Genomic DNA, 14,522 nt, shown 5'->3' with positions numbered 1-14,522 from the left:
ACTGAGAATTCACCCATCTGCAGTCTTTTCGAGAAATGTCCAGGGTCTTTTGGAGATAAGAAATGCCCACAATAATAATTTCAATCAGTACCTGAAAATGTTTTCTAATTAATGGTTAATATTAAAAAAAAAAAAAAAGGCAAGTCAGAACATACATAATTTATAAACGTCCTTCCAGGTTTTACTCTTACTACTTTAGTACTTCCCAAAGGCAGTGATGAAAGTTGAGTGAAGCAACTGGTCCATTTACTTCCAGCAGAAAAGAAAGGCACTGCTATGATGTCTGCAAGCCTTTAGTGGCGCTTAGGCTACAAACTTGGTAACAGCTGTATAAACAAAAGAGTAAAGAATTCCATTCAAAGTCACTGAAAAACAGATGATAACATGCTTAAGTAGTTTTTTGTTTTTTTCCTGAAAGGTGAGAACACGTGTAAGCATCCATCTGGGAGTAATTATAATTCTGAAAAGCCTTTTGTTATTAAGCTTTCTGTTGACTTCCCTACTAGAACAATGCACCAACTTTTTCTTAAAATAACCCCCCAAGTTAGTCAGCTAGTACAACCAGAACACAGAAACTTTGAAAACCCATAGGTTTGCAGAGGAAGAATTAAGAACTCCCACTTAACCAAATAGCCTAAGGCCTATTAGCTTTCCACTAAAATATACTAGCTGCTAAAATATGTTCTCTGTGTCACATGAAGGGGAAGACACAACTTTCATGTGCTTTTTGGTCTGCTTAACTGCACTGAAGTCAGCACAAGTAATGCCAGCTCTTCATTGATACTTTTCGAGCTAGAGTAAGTTGACTGTTTTCTGCTGGTGACTATACCTCAGGCTAGCATGCCAGTGTTCTCTCCAGTTTACAAATAACTTAATCCAGGAGGCTACACAAGAAAATAGAAGACTCTGACTGCACTTCTGCTTCCTTCCTAACCACTAATAGTAGTAACAGGTGAAGTCCTGGGCCTGTTTGTGACTTAATTAGTACCAGATGATTGGGTGTTTATGCTGCAGGATCAGATTCAGAGGAGGCTGTGTTCACTGGTTGCTATTTTCAGAGTAAGCAGCTAAACCCAAAGAGAGATGATGGATAAAGTGGGTACTGCTGGATTCAGTTGATTTTCTTTTTCTTTTTTTTTTCTTTTATCTTCTTTTTTACTTTTATTTACTAATGAGAAGGGGATCAAGACAAACAGAACCAGACATCACTCTGGTACATGTACTGCCAGTGATGGACCTCCGAACCTCATGCTAGAAAGTCCAATGATTTCTCCACTGCACCACCTCTGAGGACACATGGTTTCTTTTCCTTTACCCCAAGACCACTTTATTGGAGAAACATTGGTTTTCAAGACTGTTTTGTCACCAGTGTACAATTCCATATTTCCCATATTTGTTTGTGGTAAGTGTCACACCCTCCATCAACTTGTCCCCTTCCTCCACCACAGAACACTGGGTACCCACTCCCTTTATCAGTCTCCTCTCACCTTTCCCTTTATAAAGTCCTTGCAGCTGTTGCAATGGACTGTTTCTCGGTTTTAGCCTACATTTCTCCTTGCTTTGTTTCTTCACCTATGAATGAGGTATTCATCCTCCTTTCTGGCTTATTTTATTTTACCAGAGCACTGCTCAGCTCTGGCTTATGGTGTTGTAGGGATTGAACCTAGGAGTCTTAAGCACGAGAGCCTCTTTGCATGACCATTATGATATCCCCCGACATATCTTAGTATGATTTCTTCAAGTTCCATCCAAGATGTAGCAAACGAGATTTCATCATTCTTATGGCTGAGTAGTATTCCATTATGTGTATTTACCACAACTTTATTATTTTTTAAAATAACGGTTACATTTTTATGCTTTTTCTTTTTATTTAGTCATATTAGATAGAGAGAGAGAGAGAGAGATATGGAAGGAGGAAATAGAGAGGGGTGAAAGAAAGAGAGACACCTGCAGCACTGCTTCACCACTTACTTGAACTTGGGTCCTTGTACATGGTAACGTGTGTGCTCATCTGCGAGTAATACCGCCCAGCTGCACCACAACTTTCTTTTTCCTTTTTTAAATTTGATTTAATTTAATTTAATTTCTTTATTGGGAGAATTAATGGTTTCCAGTGAAATACAATAGTTTGTACATGTATAACATTTCCACACAACAATATAACCCCTATTAGGTCCCCCTCTGCCATCATGATCCAAGACTTGAACCGTCCCTCCTCCCCTGTGTCTTTTCCTTTGGTGCAAGACACCAACTCCAGTCCAAGTTCTGCTTTCTGGTTTCCCTTCTGATCTTGTTTTTTCAACTTCTGCCTATGAGTGAGATCATCCCACATTCACTCATCTTCTGTTTCTGACTTATCTCACTTAACATGATTTCTTCAAGCTCCATCCAAGATGAGATGAAGAAGGGTAATTCACCGTTTTTAATAGCTGAGTAGTATTCCATTGTGTATATAGACCACAACTTACTCAGCCACTTATTTGTTGTTGGACACCTGGATTGCTTCCAGGTTTTAGCTATTACAAATTGTGCTGCAATGAACATATGTGTACACAGATCTTTTTGGATGGTTGTGTTTGGTTCCTTAGGATGTATCCCCAGGACAAGAATTGTAGGGTCATAGGTCTAGTCTTCTGAGAGTTCTCCAGACTGCTTTCCACAGGGGTTGGATAAATTGACATTCCTACCAGCAGTGCAGGAGAGTTCCTTTGTCCCCACCACCTCTCCAGTATTTATTGCTGCTACCTTTTCTCATGTATGACATTCTCACTCTGTCATTTCACGAACATCTCATAAAAACTGCAGCAAAGGTGGGCGCGAGGAATAACATCATTGCAAGACTGGCCAGCTCCTCATGGGGCGCGAGCGCTTCCACACTACGATCATCCTCTCTGGCATTATGCTATTCCACTGCAGAATACTGTGCCCCAGTATGGTTCCGTAGCCCCCATGTCCACTTGGTCGATTCCAAATTATATTCCTCCATGAGGATAATTTCTGGAACCATCCGTTCCACCCCCGTTCCATGGCTGCCAGTTCTTAGCAACATCGCCCCGCCAGATATTCGTCGGGATGCGGCATCATCTAAGTTCATTTCCCGCGTCTACGCTCGACCGGACCTGCCAATATACGCGGATATCTTCGCCCACCCTGTCCAACGCTTGACGTCTCATCACCCAATCTGGTCCCCTACGCCTACACTGAACTTCTCTGTTCCAGACTCTTGGAAACAGAGTTGGCAGTCAGCTGAGGTAAAGAACAAACACCTCATCACAGACCCCTGCAAGCGTCAACCCGGCTTTGACCTAGCACGTTATGATTGGGCCCTCCTCAATCGCTATCGAACAGGCCATGGCCGGTGCGCCGCTATGTTCCATCGCTGGGGAGCCAGAGACGACCCGAACTGCCCCTGCGGCTCCAGACAGACTATGACCCACATAGTCAACGACTGCCACCTCTCCAGATTCAAAGGAGGTCTCGAAACTTTACATCAGGCTCAACCTGACGCTGTTGACTGGCTACGGAAGAAGGGCAAACACTAGAAGAAGAAGGAATGAAGTGGTATCTCATTGGGTTTTTGTTTGTTTGTTTGTTTGTTTACCAGAGCACTGCTGAGTTCTGGCTTATGGTGGTGTGGGGGAATTGAACCTGGGATTTGGGAGCCTCAGGCACGAGAATCTTTTTGCATAACCATTATGCTATCTGGCCCATCCACACCACAACTTCCTTAACCATTCATCTGACATTAGACATTTGGATTGCTTATAAAATTTGGCACAGTGCTGCAATGCATGGAGTTGGTTTGTTTTCCCATATGTGCTGTTTCACCACTGTGGACTAGTTTTTCCATTCTGTTTATTTACACACAGAAAGATTGAGAGACACTGCTACAGCTCTGATTGGGCTAAAAATGAGACTGAGAACCATGTGGAGGGCAAAGAGTCTGCTTTATTATGCCAGCTCTGTAGGCTCAGGCTATGTATTGCCTTTGCCAGTTCATAGTGCAATGCTCTAAATTGAGAGATGCTCTAAATCCCTCTCATTAAAAGCAAACAAATAGGCCCAGGAGACAGCACCACCATGGGTACCACAGACTCTCACACCTGAAGCTCAGAGATCCCTGATTCAATCCTGGCACCACTATAAACCAGAGTTAAGCCATGCTCTGGCCTCTCTCATTAAAAATAAATAAGTAGGGGGCTGGGCAGTAGCACAGCCAGTTAAGCACAGGTGGCACAAAGCACAAGGACCAGTGTAAGGATCCAGCCCCTGGCTCCCCACCTGTAGGGGAGTCACTTCACAAGTGGTGAAGCAGGTCTATAGGTGCCTATCTTTCTCTCCCCCTCTCTGTCTTCCCCTACTACCTCAGTTTCTCTCTGTCCTATCAACAGCAACATCATTGCAAAAATAACAATAATAACAACAACAACAATAAACAACAAGGGAAACAGAAAGGGAAAACGTAGCCTCCAGGAGCAGGGGATTCAGAGCCCCAGCGATACCCTGGAGGATAAATAAATAAATAAATAGTGACACAGGAAGTGGTACAGTGGCTAGAGCTTTGGACTTAAAAGAATGAGGTGTTCTGAGTTGGACCCTTGGCATTTCATGTACCAGAGTTATATTCTGGTTCTCTTTCTCTCTCTCTCTCTCCTGTGTTCATAAATAAGCATAAATATTTAAACAAATAAATAATTTTAAAGGCTATTTATTTTATTAATGATAAAGCTAGAAGAAGAGATCAGCGATTCAGTGATGGAGAAGTAGGAGGTGTTTATGAGGGGGCTGGGGACCTGGTACCCTCTCGTGGAGGCTGTTTTTTTGGGGGGGCGTGGAAAGTTAGGTGTGCAAACACGCCTATCTTGGGAGAGATGTGGAAGCATACCTCAGGATAACCTGGTACAACAGCATTTCCTCAACAAAGTGATATAAAAACATAGGCTTTCAATTGTTGTTAATAGTGATGAGAGTTACTACAGAGAACAAGGCAATGAGGAAGTTGTTTGAAGCTGCAGTTCAGAGACTATCTTGGTGCTACACTTAGCTCAGAAAGTAGAGCAAGAAAGTACTCAGAAAGCAGAGGGTCGGTGAAACAGTTCACTTGGTTAATGAGCTGCTTTGCTATGTGCACGACTCAGGTTCGAGCCTGGATCCCTACTGCAATGGAGGAAGCTTTGGTACTGTTGTATCTATCTATGTATATAAAAAAAAGAAAGCAAGGGAATCCTGGGAAGTAGCATACCTGTGTGCCCTCAACTAGTGCACAAGGACCAGGTTCAAGCCCCTGGTCCCCACCTGCAAGGGGAAAGCTTCACAAGAGGTGAAGCAGGGCTATAGGTGTCTCTCTGTGTCTTTCAATACCTCCCCCTCCCTTAACAGTCTCCTTGTCTCTCTCTCCCTCTTCATCTTTCCCTACCTTCTCAATTTCTGGTTGTCTCTGTACAATAAATAAATATTATGAAGGGGGCCAGGCAGTAGTGCACCTGCTTAAGCACACATGATGTAAAGTGCAAGGACCGGTGGAAGGATCCGGGTTTGAGCTCCCAGCTCACCACCTGCATGGGTGAAGCAAGCGGTGAAGCAGGTCTGCAGGCGGTTGTCTTTCTCTCTCCCTCTCTGTCTTCCCCTCCTCTCTCAATGTCCTGTGCAAGAACAACAGCAGCAACAACAACAATAATAGTAGTGATGGGAAAAAAATATGGCCAGGGGCCAGGCAGTGTGGCACACCTGGTTAAACACACACCTTATAGTGCAAAAGGATCCAGGTTCAAGCCCCTGGTCACCACCTGCAGGGGGAAAGCTTTCCAAGTGATAAAGCAGAGCTGCAGGTGTCTCTTTGTCTCTGTCTCTCTCCCTCTCTGTCTCCCCTTTCCATCCCAATTTCTCTTTTTAGCCAATAATAAAGAAGTTAAATTTAAAAAAAGAACTATAGCCACCAGGAACACTGGATTCATCGAGCCCCAGCAATAACCCTGGAGGCAAAAATAAAATAAAATAAAATAAAATAAAGATAATTAAAAAAAAAGAAGGAAGAAAGAAGGAAAGAAGAGAGGAGAAAGGGGTGGAGGAAGGAAAGAAGGAAGGGAAAGGAAGGCAAAGAAAAAAAAAAGATAGCCTGGAGAAGGGACCGCGGGAGAAAGGATCTTTGTCTTTAACACAGAACAGCAGCAGAGACCTGGGCTCCAAAAAATCATGGGAGAGATATTTATAGGGCCCAGAAGAGGAAATAAGATTTTATAAAAAGATGAGTTGCCTAGAATTGTGCAAAAGGAAGTCTTGCATGTATGATTTTGGAGGGAAATGTTTCTTGCTTATAGTCAATCTGGTATAGTTGGTATATTTGGAATTACTAGAGCTATAAGACTTCCAGAAATCATTATCTATTTCCCTGTCTGCCACATTTTAACTTTGTTATGATTTCTTCAGTATAGAAGTAGAAACAGGAGCAAGACTCAAACCCCTTGCTTCTGCAGCAGAAAGTAACAGGAGTCTATAGGAGTGCCACAGTTTGGCTGGAGCAGGTATGAGGGTGCTGTGCTGTCAGTTCACAATTTCTACTCTCACTGCGTCAGATACAACAATCCCTTGTGCTCACACAATCTCATTATTATGAAATGTGATGTTTTCCCATGTGTTGACAGTCTTCTTGCTAGTAATATTTAAAGACTCATAAAAAATATTTGAAGTGAGGAGCCTAGCAGTGGCACACACAGTTGAGTACTCACATTACCATGCACAAGGCCTGGGGTTCAAGCCCCAAGTCTCTACCTGCGGGAGGAAGGCTTCACAAATGATTAAGCAATTTCTCTGTCCTGTCAAATAAAAAGGAACGGGGGTGAGGGAGGGAAAATGGCCACCAGGAGCAGTGGGTTTGTTGTACAGGTACCTAAGCACCAGAAATAACTTTGGTGGCAATTAAAAAAAAAAATCAAAGTGGACTGGAAAAATAGCTCATTTAGTTACTTGGATAGTGTGCTGTTTTGCCATGTACATTGCTGTGCAGATGTCCCCTCAGGCTAGTGCCAGTTCCCTCGAGGGTTGGGACATTCTCGGAGCACCTGTTCCGCCATGTTGTCCCCTCAGGCTAGTGCCAGTTCCCGCAAGAGTTAATACAATATTCTCGAAATGCCCTTCCCAACCAATCCTGTCCTAGCTCCTCACTCCCTATAAAGCCCTTCTTCTTCTGCCCCTCTCTCTCTTGCCTGCTCTCTTGCTCTCGCTCTTGCCTGCTTTTTATTATTTATTTTATTTTATTTATTTATTCCCTTTTGTTGCCCTTGTTGTTTTATTGTTGTAGTTACTGTTGTTGTTGATGTCGTTGTTGTTGGATAGGACAGAGAGAAATGGAGAGAGGAGGGGAAGACAGAGAGGGGGAGAGAAAGACAGACATCTGCAGACCTGCTTCACTGCCTGTGAAGGGACCTGCCTGCAGGTGGGGAGCCGGGGGCTCCAACCGGGATCCTGACTCCGGTCCTTGAGCTTAGCGCCACCTACGCTTAACCCGCTGTGCTACAGCCCGACTCCCTCTTGCCTGCTTTTTACTTCGTGATTAGACGCAGAGAAGGTTGCTGCATAAGGTGGCCATTTTGGCTACCTCCACGTGGCCCAAACTGCTGCGCTCTCACCCAACTCTGAGGTGCCCTGGTGAATAAAGAATTGTATTCCCTCTCCACTCCAGATCTCCTCTATCTTTCCTCTGCGTCGCATCGGACACCTGGCACCTGAACAGGGACTGACAGTACATAACACAGGCCTACCGTGTGCAGCAACCTGGGTTCAAGTCCCTGAACCCCACCTACAAGGAGGAAGCTTCATGAGTGATGAAGCAGTGTTTCTCTCTTCCTCTCTGCCTTCTTTTTCCCTCTAAATTTCTTTCTGTCTCTGTCAAAAAATAAAAATAAATGTGTACAATATAAATCTAAAAATAAAATAAATATAAACAATGGAGACTTTCACTTAAATGCTAGAATTATATTTAAAAAAAATTTTTTTTTTGCCACCAGAGTTAATACAGGGACCACTCTACCATTGCAGGAAACCTTTTTTTTTGAGAGGTGACAGACAGAGAGAAGGATACCTGCAGCCCTGTTCCACTGCTCACAAACCCCTGCTGCCCTGCAGGTAGGAACCACATATGCACTCAACTGGGTGCATCACCACCTAGACTTAAGAAGTCCTTTTCAGGGGGCAGGCGGTGGTACACCTGGTTAATTGTACACATTTCAGTGCACAAAGTCCCAGGTTCAAGCCCCTGGCCCCCACCTACAGGGGAGGAAGTTTCACAAATGGTGAAGCAGGGCTGCAGGTATCTCTCTGTCTCTCTCCCTCTCAATCTCCCCCTACCCTCTTGATTTCTGACTGTCTCTATCCAATAAATAAAGATAAAAATTTAAAAAAAAAAGAAGTCCTTTTTAAGGGCAGGGATAATAGCATAATGGTTTTGTAAAAGGCTTTCATAACTGAGGTTCTGAAGCCTCAGTTCCTATCCCCCACATTACCACAAGCTGAGCAGTGCTCTGATTTAAAAAGACAAGGGATTCCTTTTCAGGCCATGAAGATGGCTCAGTAGGAGAGCATATGATTTTCATGTCTGGACACTCTGGTTCTGTCCCCAGCAGTGCATATGCCAAAACTGAGCAGTGCTCAGGTCTATCTCTCATTAAAAGATCATCATCATCATCATCATCATCATCATCATCCCCAGCACCATATGCCAGAACTGAACAGTGCTCTGGTTTTGTTTTCTCTGTCTGTATTTCTCTCTTTAACATAATAACAAATCTTTACGAAATAGTCATTTTCACTTTTGGGCCTAAAATAATCAGAGGGTATCTGAAGACTGTCCTAGAATATTTGGAATCCTGAGACTACAGAGAACTAGTGCTCTTGATAGCCTGTATGCTAGAAAGTGAAGGAAAGTCTCGCCTGAGCCCGGGGAGCCCTGACCCCTGGGACTTTCCTCAGGCCACGCTGACTCCAGGGTGCGGATGCTAAGCAGCCGACTGGGGCTGTCTTTGGAGCACTTCTTCCTGGATTTCTGTATTTATGGATTTTTCATTAAATGTTACATTTCACACACAAAAGTAAGCTCTAAATAGATCGATAAGCCAGAAACTATCAAATACTTAGAAGAAAACTAACAAAGCTCTTTTCCATTCAAGTTTTATTAGTGATTTAATAATGATTGACACAGTTGTGGGATAATCCTATACAATTCCCACCACCAGAGTTCTGTATCCCATCCCCTCCATTAGAAGGTTCCCTACTCAGGGCCAGGTGGTGGTGCACCTGGTTGAGTGCACACATTACAATGTGTAAGGACCCAGGTTTGAGTCCCCAGTCCCCACTTGCAAGAGGAAAGCTTCACAAGTGATGAAGCAGTGCTGCAGGTGTCTCTCTGTTTCCCTCCCTATGTCTCCCTTCTCTCTAAATTTCTGGCTGTCTCTATACAATAAATAAAGATAATAAAAAAGATTCTCTATTCTTTATCCCTCTACAAGTATGGGCCAAAATTCTTTATGGGGTGCAGAAGGTGGAAGGTTTGGCTTCTGTGATTGCTCCTCTGCTGGACATGGGCATTGATAGGTGACACATACTCCCAGCCAGTTTCTATCTTTCTCTAGTTGGGTAAGGCTCTGGGGAGGTGGGATTCCAGGACAAACTGATGAGGTTGTCTGCCCAGGGACGTCAGGTTGGCGTCATGATAGCATCTGCAGCTTGGTGGCTGAGAAGCATTAAGATGTAAAGCAGAGGGGGTCGGGCAGTAGCGCAATGAGTTAAGTGCACATGGCACCAAGCGCAAGGACCAGCGCAAAGATCCCAGTTCTAACCCCCAGCTCCCCACCTGCAAGGGGTTTTCTTCACAGGTGTTGAAGCAGGTCTGCAGGTGTCTATCTTTCTCTCCCCATCTCTGTTTTCCCCTCCTCTCTCCCTTTCTCTCTATCCTATCCAATAATGACGACATCAATAACAACAACAATAATAACTACAACAACAATAAGAAAACAAGGGCAACAAAAGGGAGGAAAAAAGAACTGATTTTAAAAATAAGGAAAATGAAAAAGTATGATGTAAAACAGAATGGTTTAATAACCAGGAACATAAAGGTAAGAATATAGCAGATGGGATCTGGGGTCTTCACATTGGAAGGTGCCAGGAAGTTTATTTTAGGGATATTCCAAGGGGTCCATAACTTTCCAACTTTCTAGTCCTATTCTTTTTAGTCCATCTCCCCAAACAATACTCTTAGCCCATCTGCATGTTAGCTATTGGGCTTAGGCAAAAATTAGTAAAGTCATGGACCCCTTGGAATATACCTAAAATAGACGCCCACCTGTTTTATGGGTGTCATCAATAACTCGAGTCCAATTGCAAGGAAGACTAAAACAAAAATAAACCAATGGGACTAAATCTCCCCACTGAATTCCTTTTTAGTTCCTTTTTCAGTCCATCTTCATATTTTCTGTCTCTCTAAGAATTTTTCTTTGTTTGCCTTGGAAGCTTTTGTCTTCTTTTGCACAATACATTGTTTCAAGTCCCAATATATACCTTAATCATGATGATTTTCAGAATTTAGAAACTGGAAGAAAAATAAATAGCTATTAATGGAGTCTAACTGCCAACTTTAAGTTTACCAGGAAATAAGAAATAGCATTCCTGACCTAACATAAGGTTAAATGTTTTTATCTAATGAATCACTGATTTCAATTCAACATACAACAACAAAAAAAAAAGTGATCAAGATTAAGAGTGTGACTTGGCCTTTACTTGAGCTTTGAAATAATTTCCTAAATGCCAGGTTCCCCAGAATTTGAAAAAGCAGTGCTTAAGTAGCATTATCCCTTGGCTAAGATTTGAATATTTAATAAATTTCAACTTGTATTATTCTCATTTCCCTCTGGCTGCTTCGGAAGTGGCATGAATTATAGAATAAAGCATCTGAGTTTGTTTATACTGGCTTTACATTCATCTAACTTTGGGGCCTCAGGCTCTTCCCACAAAAGCACCCAGATACCGGGGCTTTATGCATGTGATCTGCTCGATTCATCTAATAGTTTGTGCCATTCAGCAGAAAGAGGACTAGAATAGTATTCTCCAAGAAGCACTGATTCTGGGCTTGCCAGTGTGTTCACTCGGGTAACATATCTGCTTTGCCATGTGTGCCACCTAGGTTTGAGCCTGGCCCCATCACACTGGAGGAAGCTTTAATGCTACTGTCCTTTCTCTTATTTAAATTTTTATTAATGATTTAATATTGATTTATGAAATTATGGGTTAACAGGGGTATACTTGCACAACTTTTCCACCACCAGAGTTCTGTGTCCCCATCCCCTTCATTGAACACTGCAATAGTTTTCCCAAAGTCTCAAATATGGGTTGACTATTATTTCTATAACTATCTCTACTTATATAAACTTGACCATTTTTATATGGTCCTGTTTTCCTTTCTTGACTTTATTAGTAATTTAATACTGGTTTACAAAATTATAACAGGGGTGCAGCTCTGCACCAGAGTTCTGGATCCGCAATCTCTCCACTGGAAGCTACAGCAGTTCTCCCAAGGTTGCAGATATGGGTTAAGTATTGTTTCTACAACTCTGTCTATATTTGTATAGATTTGCCAATTTTCTTTCTTTTTAAAAAAAATTTACTTCTTTATTGGGGAATTAATGTTTTACATTCAACAGTAAATACAATAGTTTGTTCATGCATAACATTCCCCAGTTTCCCATTTAACAATTTTTTTTTTTAAGGTCTCATCTTCTCTGTTCTCCCTCCCTCCCTCCCTCTCTCCCTCCTTTTCCCCTTCTCTTTCCCTTCCTCCCTCTCTCTCACTCAAAAACTTGACCTGGAATGGTCCAGTAGGTGGCACAGTGGATAAAGTGTTGGACTCTCAAGCATGAGGTCCTGAGTTCGATCCCCAGCAGCACATGTACCAGAGTGATGTCTGGTTCTTTCTCTCTACCTATTCCTCTCATTAATAAATAAAAAATTTTTTAAAGTTGACCTGGAAAGGCAAATACCCAACAAAAACAAAAAGAAGCAGTGATTATTATATTATATAGACATATATTCAATTATATTATTAGAATGAGTAAAATGAAATTGTACAGCATCTCCTATCAATTTTTAAAAATTAATTGATTTTTATTAAAATGTCTTCTTTTTAAAAGAATTCCTTTTTTTTAATTGTTTATTTATTTATTTATTTATTTTGGATCGAGACAGAAACTGGGGGGGAGGGGGAGAAAGAGACAAAGTCAACTTCAGCACTGCTTCACCACTTCCCCCCCATGCAGGTAAGGACCAGAGGGCTTGAATCTGGGTTCCTGGGCACTGTAATGTATGTGCTCAACCAGGTGAGCCACTGCCCAGCCCCTTAATTTATTGTTTTAAGTTTTTGTTTTTAAGGGTCTGGGAAACCCGGGTTCAAAACCCCCGCCACCTTGTGGGAGCAGCATGCAAAGGGGAAGCTTCACAAGTGGTGAAGCAGAAAAAAAATAATTGTTGGTAGAGAATGAGAATCAGAGAACCACTCTGGCACATGAGATGCCAGCAATCAAACTCAGAATCTCATGCTTGAGAGTCAATGGCTTATCCATAGCACCACTCCCCAGCTGCATCCTGCCAGCTTGATTAAGGCAAAGGAGAAGATGCATGGATTTAGACTGCCTAGTCAGTTCTTCTTTTTTTTAAAATTTTTTAAATATTTATTTATTTTCCCTTTTGTTGCCCTTGTTGTTTTATTATTGTTATTAATGTCATCGTCGTTGGATAGGACAGAAAAAATTGGAGCGAGGAGGGAAGACAGAGAGGGGGAGAGAAAGATAGACACCTGCAGACCTGCTTCACCGCTTGTGGAACGACACCCATGTAGGTGGGGAGCCAGGGACTCAACCCCGGATCCTTCTCCCTGTCCTTGCACTTTGCGCCACATGAGCTTAACCTGTTGCCCTACCGCCTGACTCCTGCCTAGTCAGTTCTTATCTGAGGACTTAATTGATTGCTGGACTAGTTGCTTACTTTAAGTTTAAAGAGATAGCATTTAATTTTATGTATATTCTTAGCCTTTGTTTTGTTACTACATTGAAATATTCTCTGCAGATATCTGGTGACAATAAATATGCAATTTCCATAGCAACTACCTTTTTCTTCTTCCTCTTCTCCACAGCCTCTTCCTTCACTTCCTCCTTCTCCTCCTCCTTCACTTTCTCCTTCTCCTCCTCCTCCTCCTCTTTCTCCTCCTTTTTTGTCACTGATGCTATGCCACTCGGCCTAACTTTTTCAGACAGAAAGTGGAGGGAAGGGGGCAGTGGAGCAACATCACAACATTGAAGCTTCCTCTCATGCCATTGGGCCAGATTTGAACTTAGGTCACACACATGGCAAAGCAGGCACACTATCCAATTGGGCTATTTTACCAACCCCTGCATATTTATTCTTTAGAAAAGCACGCAAGATTCCTCTACTGGGGATATATCCTAAAGAACCCAACACATCCATCCAAAAATTTGTGTATACCTATGTTCATAGAAGCACAATTTGTAATAGCCAAAACCTGGAAGCAACCCAGGTATCCAACAGCAGATGAACGGCTGAGGAAGTTGTGGTGTATATACACAATGGAATACCACTCAGCTATTAAAAACGGTGAATTCACCTTCTTTACCTCATCTTGGATGGAGCTTGAAGATATCATGTTAAGTGAAATAAGTCAGAAACAGAAGATGAGTGAACGTGGGATGATCTCACTCATAGGCAGAAGTTGAAAAACAAGATCAGAAGGGAAAACACAAAGCAGAATGTGGACTGGAGTTGGTGTCTTGCACCAAAGGAAAAGACTCTGGGATGGGGGGAAGGTTCAAGTCCTAGAAAATGATGACAAAGGAGGACCTAGTGGGGTTTGTGTTGTTATGTGGTAATGTTATTGTATTTCACTGTAAACTATAAACTATTAATCCCCCAAAAGAAATTTTAAAAAGAAAAGCCTGCAAGGATTTAAAGCATCTCATTTGGAAACTATAGGTTGACTAATAATTATAAAATTAAAAACTAGATGAGTGGATAGGTTTTTTCCAGGCAATGAGAAATACTGTGTTAGCTCAGAAGAAGGGAAAAAATTATGAAAATCACAGAAATCAAAAAAGAAGCTGAAACATAGTTAATAATCCATTCCTAGAAGAAGATTCCAGTTTATGGGTAAATTCCAAAGTTAAATATTCAAGGAGGAGGAAATTATTTATTTAGTTATCTATGTTAATGACCTATATAGAGAAAGATAGAGAGCAGGGGTAGATAGCATATTGATTATGCATTGAGACTCTTATGCCTGAGGTTTTGAGATCCCATGTTCAATCCCCTACACCACCATAAGCCAGAGCTGAGCAGTGATCTAGGAAAAAAATTATACACACACATATATGTATGTATATGCATATTCTAAATAGTAAGGCAAAAGTACTGCCCAGCTCTGTCATATGGTAGTGCTGGATATTGAACCTGGGACCTCAAAGCCTTAGGAA

At 42.1% G+C, this 14,522-nt stretch overlaps 1 protein-coding gene across 4 annotated transcripts in view; it reads left to right on the top strand.

Moving 5' to 3' along the window:
- Positions 1-14,522, top strand: part of RGS20 (regulator of G protein signaling 20) — a 92,805-nt gene that overhangs the window by 42,006 nt on the left and 36,277 nt on the right. The window contains exon 2 of one of the 4 annotated variants that reach the window (XM_060198349.1): positions 11,494-11,575. The exons of 2 other annotated variants lie outside the window; for them this stretch is intronic. The gene's annotated coding sequence lies outside the window, so the exon portion shown is untranslated. Of the gene's footprint in view, positions 1-11,493; positions 11,576-14,522 lie in introns of those variants that run through there. One more of the 4 variants, XM_060198335.1, reaches the window with a different exon arrangement.

The sequence above is a fragment of the Erinaceus europaeus genome, chromosome 1, assembly GCF_950295315.1.
Source record: "Erinaceus europaeus chromosome 1, mEriEur2.1, whole genome shotgun sequence".
NCBI classification, from domain to species: domain Eukaryota; kingdom Metazoa; phylum Chordata; class Mammalia; order Eulipotyphla; family Erinaceidae; genus Erinaceus; species Erinaceus europaeus.
This window is presented reverse-complemented; position numbering and strand designations above follow the sequence as displayed.